Genomic DNA, 12838 nt, shown 5'->3' on the forward strand with positions numbered 1-12838 from the left:
ATAAACTGAATACTGGTACTCTAAATAAGAATCTTCAGGATCTCATAGAGGGCTTAACAGCCAAGGTGTTCATACATACAATGCCTCTGTGGAGCTATAGTAGCAGCTAGAATAACTTGCAATGATGAATGACAATACACCAGCAAAGACCCTTTCTTAGAACTGAGCCATTTGAGCTGTTATGTAAGCATCAGAGACACCACCTAAAATTTCTAAAACTTTTGAGAAGTCCATGATGAATTTGCCATCTAAGATTGATGTTAAGAAGGAACAATTATCAGATGCCCAAAGTGAACTGAAGCATGCTAAGGTTGATGCCTAGATCATGAAGGATGCAAAGACCAAGATGGTGGTAGAGTCATAGAAGAAGGCCGTGCAGAGACTGAAGGAACAATGAATGAAGGCTGAAGTTCAGGCCACAGACCAAGAAGAGAATAAACAACTTGCCTTGGGAACTGCCAAACTCAATGTTCTGAACTCCAGAATCTCAGTGGCTTGATAAAAAAGGCAGATTTGATTGAGAATATTTACAACAAAATCCAGTTGGGCAAATTTTTTCAAGCCTGTGAGGACTCTCGAGTCTGAGCCAGGTGTGAGGGGCAGGGTTCCGAGGGAAGAACCGTGCGGTTTGAAGAGGGTAAATAAACCATGAACCTCTCTTGCCCTCAGTCCTGAGGGAGAGAGGTATCAAGTCTTAACAAACCATCGTTGTGAAAAGAGAACCTGAAGGTACTAGAAGGGAGATGTGACCCAGCTGCCCTATGGGAAACTTATTTAAAAATATTTCAAATGTTGGGGCTGGAGCAATAGCACAATGGGTAGGGCATTTGCCTTGCATGCGGCAGACCCAGGTTCGATTCCCAGCATCCCATATGGTCTCCTGAGCACTGCCAAGGGTAATTCCTGAGTGCATGAGGCAGGAGTAACCCCTGTGCATCTCTCGGTGTGATCCAAAAAGCAAACAAGAAAAAAAAATTCAAATATCAAAATTCTAGCTGAGTGATTTTGTTTTGAATTTTGTTTTCATTTTCAGGAGTCCATGGGAATTTGTCAAGTGTTCGCCAAGTTAATTCACTCTTTCACTGAAGCATTTTAATTCTCTTAGCTACTTTATATGAAGTCCAATTATATTGGTACACTTGTACAGTAGGGTTTTGCAATTACTTCTACATTGTAATGGAATTTGGAGAATTCCAAACTCCCCTTTCTCCCCAATTTCAGAGATTTAGAATTGAGCTGAATAAAAACCCAGTGTACCTATTACAATCATCTTTATCTCTTTTCATGGCGATCAATTTTCATTAAACTTGAACCACTTGTAACATCAATAGTGTTTTGTTTCAAACACCCGTTCACAGAACTGCATGATGGGAAAACGTTTCCTGACCGAATGGTCCTTTTTAAATGTGAATTTAAATTTTTTAAAGTATTTAAAATATTCAAGCTCTTTAAAAATCTTTAAGAACAGTAGACTGAGATTGAGGATGGATGATGGGGGAGTGATTAGAAGAACAATGAAATAATTAATTACTGAAATCAATTTCCCATCATTCTTTTTTCTGTCTTTTCAGAAAGATACCATTTTTTCTTGTCATCCCCCCCCAATTCCTCACCCTCCAATATCATCCCCAGACCTGGTACCCTTTATGAACATGAGGGAAGTCTACAGTGGGTGGGAGCAGAGACCTTCCCTCCCTGAGTGAGGAAACCCCACTGTGTCCCCACGTTTTTGCACTGGACACATGAGTCTCATTGGCAGGTTGACCACATGCTGGACTCTGACTCAGGACATGGTGACACAGAGGCTGAGACAGTGCAGGTGCGTTTGTCTCAATGGTGAGTGGCAGTAGTGTCCTCTTTACAGAAACAGCTGTGACAGCCCTCCTCACTCCAGTCCCAGTGCCCAGCATCAGGGAGTCAGGAGTGTGGGCAGTGATCTCTGTGACCTGCAGCAGGGACAGTGTATCCTGTGAGAGGGTGACGAGAAAGGACGGTGGGTTCTGCTCCTGTGTGGCCTCCAGCCTGCTCTAAGGAGTACTGTGATGATCATGCCCATATAGCATACTGACATCTGCATGTACATCCATGTCTGCTCTGAGTATGTGTGTCTTGTATAGTACATGTATATATAATACATGTATTATATATACATGTACTATGTTATCTATATACATAATGTTATATATACATAATACATTTTAGGTCTCTCTTGTTCTTTAACAAATCTGATGTTAGGATAATTTGGAATCCACAGTTTGCACTAATAGGAAATCCAGCTAAGAAATAGTTCAAGACATTTTTCTGCTGCTGAGCTCATACCCACCACCTAGTTCCGATGGCCAAACCCCTCAGAGAAGCAAACAGGATCCTCCAGCACAGGGTCTCTTGCCTTTTTCTTGCCAGAAGAAATTAATTAAATGTGTAGTTTAAGCATCACCCACCCACAGTGCTCTCTGGTGAATGACTCGGGGGTTCCCCATCTAGCTGAACCCCAGGACTGCTTTGGGCTTGTTGCATACTCAGGCCTCTCCCAAGTCTCTGTCAACATGTGGGGCCTTGAGCACAGGTGTCACTTATTTATTGGGGCCCACCTGGGTGCAGGGGCAGTGAGGCACAGTCGTGTGTGTTCTGGTTTACATCCTTTCTGATCGATGTGTCTGAAACCAGCAGCCTCACCTCCAACCATATTATTACTTTTTAGGGACTAGAGCGATAGTGCAGCGGGTAGGGTGTTTGCCTTGCACGTGGCTGACCTGGGTTCGATTCCCAGCATACCATCTGGTCCCCTGAGCACCGCCAAGAGTAATTCCTGAGTGCAATGGCTAGGAGTAACCCCTGTGCATTGCCGGGTGTGACCCAAAAAGCAAAACAAAACAAAACAATTCATATTATTACTTTTAAAATATAATTTAAAATATAATTTTCATAAAGTTGTTCACAATAATTGATTACATTCAATACTTCAACACCAATCCCACCACCATTACACCTTCCCACCACCATTATTTTGAATTTTCTCACCACCACTCAAGACTGCTCCACAGGCAGATGCTAGATTGTATTGCCTGTTATGATAGCACAGTGGGTAGGGAGTTTGCCTTGCACACGGCCGACCCAGGTTCGATTCCTCCATCCCTCTCAGAGAGCCGGACAAGCTACCGAGAGTATCCCACTCCACGGCAGAGACTGGCAAACTTCCCGTGGCGTATTTGATATGCCAAAAACAGTAACAACAAGTCTCACAATGGAGACGTTACTGGTGCCTGCTCGAGCAATTCGATGAACAACAGGAGGACAGTGCTACAGTGCTTGTTATGAATATCATGAAATGTCTCCTGAAATTCTAAAATTTTAAACAATTAGTGTCCAGAGAAATCTTTGCAGTGAGCAGTTCTGGGATTCATTTGCGATTCTCTGGATCATGACCATTAATGCACTTAAATGGCACCCAGAGACAGTTTGTGGGCGTGACAGCCAAGACCCCAAATAGACAGAGAGATAGGAAGGAGCCGTCCTGATCCCTTGAGGCCTGGATTTTTCAGTCACTGCTCCGTGTACCTGGGTATTTTTTGTTTTTTGGACTTTTTTTCTTTGAGTTCTGGAGTGTTCGGCAGCTGGGTTCATAGGGGGCAGGTGGAGGGACAATGCCTGCTCCCATCTGAGGTACCCCAGAGAAATTGGCCGGGCGAAAGATCTGGAGGCATCTCTGTATCGAGCTGCTTGGTTCAGATATTCATTTCTGAGTCTCCAACCATATTAAAACCAGACTTTCCTCCATGTCAGACTTTCTGAAAGCTAAGTAACCATCAGCTCACTGGCATTTGTGGCTCCATATCTCTGTGCCTTCCACATGGTGTCACATCTGTGAGGGCTGGTCAGGTCACCTAGCTAAAGGGTTCAAGATTTCATCTTTGTTGTTGCCTTTTAGTCACCATTTTCGGGTTGTGCTCACACATTCCCCAAGGTTTAAATATCACTGTTGGAGCCCGTTATCCCAGCCCAGACATCCCACCTGAACCTAGACTTCTCCGTCCAGGTGCCAACATCATCTGTATTTCTGACATGTCTCAGCTATCATCCTCCTGACCTGAATTCTATGGTGTCATTGCCTTGTGAACTTCTTCCAGAATCTTTTTTGAGCCCAGTGAAAATACCCACACTTCCACTTGCACATCCTGACATTTGGGGTTTCTCAATGACTCCTGTCTCCTAACCCAGATTCCATACATTAGGAAATGCTGTAAAGTTCAATTTCAAATGCCTGCAGAATCCAGTCACTTCCATTATTTCTCTTGTTCACACCCCAAAGCCTCCAACATCTCTATCCTGGAATCTGCACGTTTCCCAGTTCCCTGAAGCTCATTGTCCCCTCACCTGTCCATCTGCACAGCAGCCAGACCGATGACCCAAAGACCATCACACCAGCCTGAACTTTCATTCAAACCTGCCTGGAGCTGCCCCTCTTAGATAAAAGTCAAATCTTCCAGAATCATGGCAGCCTCGTGACCTGAGGGCACTGGGACCTCATCTCAGTGACTGCTCCAGCCACACCGCTGCCTCTTCTTCCCTGACACAGACTCGCGCCTGCCCTGGTGCATTTACACTGACATTTTTTAAAAAAATTGAATCACCATGTGGAAAGTTACAAAGTTTTCAGGCTTATGTCTGTTATACAATAATCGAACACCCATCCCTTCACCAGTGCCCATATTCCCACCACCAAAAACCCCAGTATACCCCCCCGACACCGCCCCCCACCCCCAACTGCATAACTGATGAATTTCACTTCATTTTCTCTTTACCTTGATTACATTCCATATTTCAACACAAAACTCACTATTGTTGTTGGAGTTTCCCCCCAAGAAAGACAGCCCTACTACCAAGGAAGCATTTGATAATTAGTTTTCCATTGCTTAGAATGAAGAGATATGTAGCCCCACTGTTCCAAGTACATAACTCTTTCTTTTTTTCCCCGTCCCCCTTCCCACGCCTAATAGTATGGTGGACACCACACCGCGTTTCTCCCCAAAAATGGGAAACAACCGGGAAAGAGGGATATTTCCTCTTCTCGGCTGGCGTGGGGCTATTGCTTAGTTCACAGTCTAGAGAAATGGCTGCTACTTTGATTACCTTCATATTTCAACATAAAATTCACTGTTATTGTTTGGAGTTTCCCCCCAAAGTCAGACCTGCTAAAAAGGAACCTTTTCACATTTCTGACAATTAAGAGATGTCAAGTCTCTTGACATCTTTTGGATTTGGATTTCTGTATAGAGTCCAGGGAAAATTCTGCCAGAAATTGCGTAGCCCAGCTCACAGTCCCAGTGCATTGCTGTTAGAAGCTGCTCTGGATGCCAAAATGGGTTACAAGGCCTCTGGAATCAAAGTCTTTAGGAGCAGAGGGTCCCTTATACTGATATTTCCTGCCTGTCACCAGACACCCACAAAGACAGTCTCTCACATCCTTCCATGTCTCCTCAAAGGTCACCTTCTTGTGGAGCCACATTGACCAGGCAAGGAAAAACTCACTGTCACAGTACCCATACACTTATAAGTGAGTCACATACTCCCACAGATGCCAATTTTAAACCAGAACACTTGCCTTGGTTATTATATTTTCAGTGTAAGTCTGTCCCTTCCTACTAAATCTCAAAGGCTGGTAAGTTTTGCCTGATTTTCCATTCTCAGTTGTTTGTAGACCCCAAAATATCATCCCTATATCTGGCACAGTGGGTAGATGATCAGTGTAGACCATGGTAGTGACACTGTCTTATTCATGCAACCTCACCTACACTCTGTGCTGTGGCAGCTGTAATGTCTACTCCAAGTGACATCGATGTCACCTCCACTTTCCTCACAAGTGCTTCTCATCCTCACTTTACCTCCCTCTCACTTTTACCCTACAGCACACAGCACTTTCTCCCTTAGGAGAAAAGGATCTTGGGTTCATAGATCCCATTTTCTAACCCCTAAGTTTGAAGGTAACTCAGAGTAGTTCATAAATTCATGAACTCAGATCACAGACAGCGCTGAGATTCCTAGAGCTTCAGTGTTGGTGCTTGGAGGGCTGAATTCTAACATGGCAAGTCTGAACACTCTTCTCTCAATACCAGAGAGACACCTGTATGCACGGGCCATGCTGGGCCTTGAAGGGACAGTGACAGGCAAATAATGCCTCCAAAGGGTCAGAGATGGGGACACACACTGAGAGAATGAGCTGTGAAAGTGCGTACAAGAGAACAAGCAGCCTCCTGCACAGAAGCAACAAATAGACACCCTGATGGGACTGAGGAGAAAACCAGGCGTTAGCTCTGACTGACTAGCACAGAAGCCTTCGCTGCTCATGGTCCTGGGACAGGATGAGGCCGGGTTTGACCTGAGTCCCTGTGAGGAAGGCCTGTGGAATGAGGTGGTACTTAGGGACCAGGAGAAGAAGCAGGAGCGATAACCCAGATATATGAGTGACCACATCAAATCCCAAAATGACTGAGAAAAGGCAGAATGGGCACAGGTCTCTACCTGCCCATCCCCCCACAGTCTGTCCTGTCACATCTGGGACTGACTCAAAGCAAAACAGAAAACACTAGGAAAGTCTCAGGATTTCTATTTGCTCTTTCTCAAATTTCAGCGATTTCCTTCATTAACCCCTCAACATGGGAAACAGAAAAATTTCCACAATACAAGAAATAGAAAAATCATTGGCCCAGAGCATCAGGGAGAGAATGCAGGTCAGTGTGGGAGGGCCCAGTGGGCATTGGTGCATGAGTCTCCCCCATCACAGTATGTGACAGAAAAACAGACACACTCAGGGCAGAAAGAGAATCAGCAGTTCTTGAGATACAACATTGGGATGTGAGGAAACCCAGTAGGCCAGCTGTCTCACACTGTGAGAGAAAAGAATGAAGAGACTCAGGTGAGTGACAGAAGTGGTGACATCTTGAGCAAGCTCCCAGCATCCCTCTCAAAGAACCCCCAAACCCAGTCCTGTCCCCTCTTCCCAATCCCACCCACTCCAGCCTCCAGAGTCTCACTTCTAGGGTTCGAGAGAGAGACTCATCAGAGCCATGGGAACTGTCACTGTCTGGGGAGGAACAAACAGGCCAAGGTCAGAGCCCCAGGGGTGGGACTAGAGGAGGAACTAGGGGTTCAGGAACTCCCCTTGGGCTCTGGTCTCTGTCCTCAAAATTCAGACACCAGCCCTGCCCACACTTACTTGCAGCCTGAGTATACTGTCCTCCTTTCTCACCTGCGGGAAGGAAACAGCCCAGAGAAGGTCAGGGAGAGCACTGGGTCCTGAGCCCACAGAGCAGCTCTCTAGGCCTGAAACCCGGGGAAGTGTCAGAACTCTGAAGACTGAGGGCAGGACCAGGAAGCACACAGGAAGGAGACACTCCTGGACTGACCAGCCTCGTCCTGGCGGTCTGTGCTCAGCAGGGACAGTCCCTGTGACCTGGGACCCTGGGGACCAGGTTCACCCCCAGCTTATGGAGATGACAGTGTCTTTCATGGCAAACCTGACAGTGGCACACACAGGGGGAGTGTGACCAATAGCACAGGGGTGGGTGGTGCTCCCGCTAATGAGGCAAAATGGGACAAGACTCATGATTTGCCACTTGAACATATTCCTGCCCCCCCGCCCCCATCTTACCTGAGTGCTTCCTCCTGCTGATCACAGCTGCCACCACAGCTCCAGTGACCATCATCCCGAGAAGAACCAGGCCAACAATGATGCCCACAATGAGGATGGTGGGCTGAGAAGGGGGCTCTGGGAAGGGAGGAAGGAGAGGGTCTGACCCCCAGCCTCAGCCTGACCCTCAACAGTTCCAGAGGGACCAACCTTGATTCCCCTGAGAACAGGCTCTGTGCCCCGTCCCCCTCTTACCCCATCTTAGGATGACAGGCTCTGGCAGCCCTTCATGCTGCACACGACATGTGTATCTCTGCTCCTCTCCAGAAGGCACCACCACAGCCGCCCACTTCTGGAAGGTTCCATCCCCTGAAGGCCTGGTCTGTCTCCACCAGCTCTGTGTCCTGGGTCAAGTCCTCCCCATCACGCTGCCAGGTCAGGGTGATGTCGGCAGGGTAGAAGCCCAGGGCCCAGCACCTCAGGGTGGCGTCACGGTCAGAGAAGGGGTGGTGGGTGATGTGTCTTCTAGGGGCTTCTGAGGAGGAAGAATGAGAACATTTACACTTTGGGTCACTTCCAGTGAGGATGAACAGGATAATTGGTTTGGAATTGGAGGCAAACTTCCAGACACAAGCTTGGCTGGAGAAACTGAATAAAATTCTAATTCCTTGGAAAGTTCTAGATCAGGGTTTGAGAAGGAGGTAAGGGTCTTTCGTGAGACACTGACTTTGTCCTGCCTTGGGTGGAGGGTGAGTGACTGAGAGAAGCAGGAGTCAGAGCTAAGATCTGAGAGAGGTCACAGGTTGCTGCCAGGTCCCAGGGAACCCACATTTGTCATTTCAGAGAAGGTCACCCCTCCCACCCACCCTCCCACACCGAGTAACTTCAGGGTCCTGTGGACACAGGAGAGGGCGGGTCTCTGTGGTACAGAACATGGAAACATGGTCTGTCCCCTCCTGACTGAAGAAGGGGCGCTGTTCTGACACGGAACCCCACTATGTCCCCCCTCTTGTGCGGAGTCGGCCCCGCCCAGGGGCGGTCAGTGTCCTCGCCACCCAGAACCCCGTACCTGCGCGCAGCAGCTTGTCCTTCCCGTTCTGCAGGTATCTGAGGAGCCACGACACGCAGACGTTCTCCACGTAGTTCCTGCTGTGCTCAGCCTCACCGCACTGCTCCCATTTGCGCTGGGTTCTCCAAGCCTGCGTGCCCGCCGCCGCCGTCCAGGAGCGCAGGTCCTCGTTCAGGGCGATGTAGTCGGCGCCGTCGTAGGCGTCTTGACGGTACCCGCGCAGGAGGCGCCCGTCGGACCCCACGTCGCAGCCGGACATTCTCTGGTAGGTGTGAGAGTCTGACCCGCCCCGCACAGATTAACCCCGAACCGAAAACGAAACCGGTGCTGGGTCCCCGCAGTTCCTCCCAGTCTCAGTGCGACCCGGCCCGTTCCCGTGTTGGCTCGTCCCTGCCCGGCCGCGCTCACCCGCCTCGCTCTGGTTGTAGTAGCCGCGCAGGTTGCTCAGGCTCCCTCGGAAAGTCAGTGCTTTGCCCTTAAGGTTCCGCGTGTTCCGCTCCCAGTACTCGGGTCCCTCCTGCTCCATCCACGGCGCGCGTGGCTCCATCCTCGGACTCGCCGAGTCGCTGTCGAAGCGAACGAACTGCGTGTCGTCCACGTAGCCGACGGCGATGAAGCGGGGCTCCCCGCCACCAGGACGGGACACGGCGGTGTAGAAATACCGCAGAGAGTGGGGGCCTGGGGGAGGGGAAGGGGTGAGACTGGGCCGGGCACGCCGCCCCGCGCGCCCCCGGGCCAAGTGAGGGAAAGGGAGGTGGCTCGGGAGACTGGAAAAGAGAGAGGGACCGAGAAGGGCGAGACTTAGGAGTGTGGGGAGAGTTGAAGGTTGGGGGCACAAGGCGAAACATTTGGGGGGCATCCTGGCATAGAACTGGAGAAACTCCTTCTCGGGGGTCCTGCACACCAATGTCTGGCAGTTCACACCCTGCCCCCGCAACGAACTCCCCTCCCGACCCCGCACTCACCAGCCCGGGTCTGGGTCAGGGCCAGGGCCCCAGAGAGCAGCAGCAGGAGGAGTCGAGGCTCCCACATACTGAAGGAATTAGGCGGAGACCTTCTGTCTCTCGTGATTGCAGTCAGTTACAGGTTGCAGTGGGAGAAATGAAACTCTGGGAAACTCAGGAATCCCCAGGTCTGATCTCCCCCCAACACTACCCGGGAGACACTGGGAGCCACACCTGGGACCTGGGACTTCGCCCTCTAGTCTGCTCCCTCACCTGATCTTTGTCGCACTATGTCCAGTGTTCAGGCCTGAGACTGACTCATCGATTTTCCATGGGTTTCATTTCAGTATTTTGCTACAATCTTCTTAGTTCATTAGGACCTCCGGAGATGCTTCCGTGCATTCAGGTTATGCCTATTAGTGTTTGCCGTGGGAGGAATTGGAATTAAAGCCTTTTATTGTGTGATGATTTTTTTTTCAGCTTTTGGCTTTTGGCCACACCAGGCAGCGCACAGTTGTAACTCCTGGCTCTGTGCTCAGGGATCACTCTTGGCAGGTTCATGGGACCATATGCAGTGCTGTGGAGCAAACCCATGTTGGCTACATGCAAGGCAAGCACCTTACCTTCTGTACTATCTCTCCTGCAGAGTTAAAGCCTGAAAAATGACTTCAACTGGAATAATATCAACAACAGATTAATACTAACAGGAAGTCTTTTGGGGGAGGGCAAGGGGTCACACCCAGTGATGCTCACTGTCTCTGTACTCAGGAATTACTCCTGGCAGTGCTCAGGGGAACGTATGGGATGCAGGCAATAGAACCTATTCTGGCAAGGTGCAAGGCAAGCTCCTTACCTGTTATACTGTCTCACCAGCCCTAGAAAGTCCTTAGAAGAAAAACCATATTAGATTTTTGTCAGGGACCAGCACCAGCTGAGCAGCCCTGATCCATGGACATCATAAGGACTAAGAAAGAGGCAGGAATGGGGGTGAAAAGCATGCGGTTAGGGGCTCATAGCCTGTGGACTGAGCCCTGACTCTTCTCTGTGAATCATATTTGTTACTTAGAATCAATAATCATCAGAACAACATTCTTTGTGCAAATACCAAGAATTGTATAAAATATAATATATATAATATAGTATACAAAATAGACTTTTACACATCCAGGGCCTTAGATCATGGGGAAAAACATCTTTGTAATGGACTTTCTCAAAGAGAGATTCTTTCAGGAGTGGAGGCAAAGATAGAGCAGATACAGAACCCTCCCCTACATCTCCTCCCCCTTGCCAGGGCAATATTCCCCCTCCAGTGCAAGTATTCTGGGTTGAAAGATTCCATAAAGGTCCTATAAAGAACCATGGGGTCCCACAAGAACTTCTTGTCCATCTCCTTTATTTATCTAGTCCCCAACAATTTTTCTTTTTTTTCAGCAGAAAAATGGCCCAGTTCTTTGAGTAATTTTGAGAAGAACGCCAAACTGCTAAATCTTCCATGTAGACCAGTCAGGGCTGGGCTCTGGGCCCTCCTCGGAATGGGGTTGGGCAGATTCCCCAAACACCCCAGCCACCCTCCTCTGTCCAGGGGCCACCAGCGCTCACCCACACCCAAAGTTTCAGACATAGAAATGGCCCAGCTCCACACCTGAACCTCATCAAGCTGCCAAGCTGCCAAATGCTTCCAGCTTCTGGAGCAACACCCCTTTTCATAGTAGTTTGAACCATCTTACCCCAGCCCAGTAGGAAAACAGCAGATTTGATAAAAAGTTGTGTAGGATATTGCAAACCACAATGTCCCAAAGGGGAGAGAGAGAGAAAGAGAGAGAGAGGAGAGAGAGGAGAGAGAGAAGTAAAGCACTTGCCATAGAGGTAAGAAGTGGGTGGGGAGTGGGGGTGATGGGAGGGAACCTGGGGATACTAGTGCTGGAAATGTCCACTGGTGCAGGGATGGTGTGGGAATACTGTATGACTGAAATCCAGTCATGAACAACTTTGTCAGGTTCTATCTCACAGTGATTCAATAAAAATGTTAAACAAATTGTTGTGTCAAAGACCACCAAGCTCAGTGAGCAAAAATAGTAACACAGAAGGCTTAGAGGCACAAAGCATCCAGTAAACACTCAGACACTCAGCTTTAGTGACACCATTGTGAGATAGAACAGTGATCACTGATTGACTTCTATTGATCTGATACTTTCTTGTTGTAACAAGCAATATAGAGTAAATTATTTTGTGCCCATTAGGGGATCAGGCTTGTTGGTGAGGAGGAAATTCCAGTGTGTGTGTCCAAAATAATGAGCAGCGCAGCCAAGTGTGCTGACACCACAGCTGACATGTGCAACCTCAGAGCCAATGCCTGCATACGACCTCAGAAAGCCAGCCCACCGGTGCGACCTCAGAGAGCTAGAACTCAAGTGGCACTTCGTTCATCCCAGCAAGAACTGCCACTACAAGGGAATTATTTAATGCAGGAATAATTTTATGTTTTGGCATGTGTTGTAACAAGCAATATGAACTAAATTTCTTTGAGCCTACTAAGGGGGCTGTCGAGGTCTTCTGGCCTCTGTTCACCATGTTCCCTTGTCCAGCAAGGGGCCGCCACTTAGAGTCCTGAGGATGGGGCCGAGCTTCCCTGCAGCTAAGGGGAGGGGCCCGAAGAAAAGAGCAAACCTTGCCACTGCCTCCTCCAAAGAAAGAGAAAAAAGCATAGAGCATGGTCATTTTCTTCCAACAGGAGGCAGGGCACAGAGAGTCTCTTGCCCATGCACCTGGCTGTCTTCCCCTGGGCCCCTCGGAGGGGATGGGCTCCAGCTTCCCTCCCCGCCCAGAGTAGAGCTCCCAGTGGCTGAAGACCTCCGGAACACAGCCAGGCTCAAGGTCCCTCTCCACGCATTCGGTCAAGCCTCACGCATGAAGGTACCGGCAGAGGAACCCAGTTGTGTATAATCCCATCAATGGCCAACATTCAGAGATTTAAAAACAAGCTCCCAGAAGTGCGCGGCCGTGGCCATGAAGCTGCTGAGTTTCCTGCCCACATGGGAGAGCCTCGCAAACTTCCCATAGTGTATTGCTATGCCAAAGCCAGTAACAAGCTGGGTCTCATTCCCCTGACCCTGAAAGAGCCTCCAATGTGGCATCGTTGGGAAGGCCGAGTAGAGAGAGGCTTCTAAAATCTCAGGGAGAGGACGAATGGAGAGGTTG

At 48.9% G+C, this 12838-nt stretch overlaps 1 pseudogene; it reads right to left on the minus strand.

The window, feature by feature from the left end:
* Nucleotides 1–318: 318 nt before the first annotated feature.
* On the minus strand, nucleotides 319–9728 carry LOC129401631 (patr class I histocompatibility antigen, A-108 alpha chain-like; annotated as a pseudogene).
* Nucleotides 9729–12838: the final 3110 nt, after the last annotated feature.

This window comes from Sorex araneus, chromosome 2 (assembly GCF_027595985.1).
Source record: "Sorex araneus isolate mSorAra2 chromosome 2, mSorAra2.pri, whole genome shotgun sequence".
Classification (NCBI taxonomy): domain Eukaryota; kingdom Metazoa; phylum Chordata; class Mammalia; order Eulipotyphla; family Soricidae; genus Sorex; species Sorex araneus.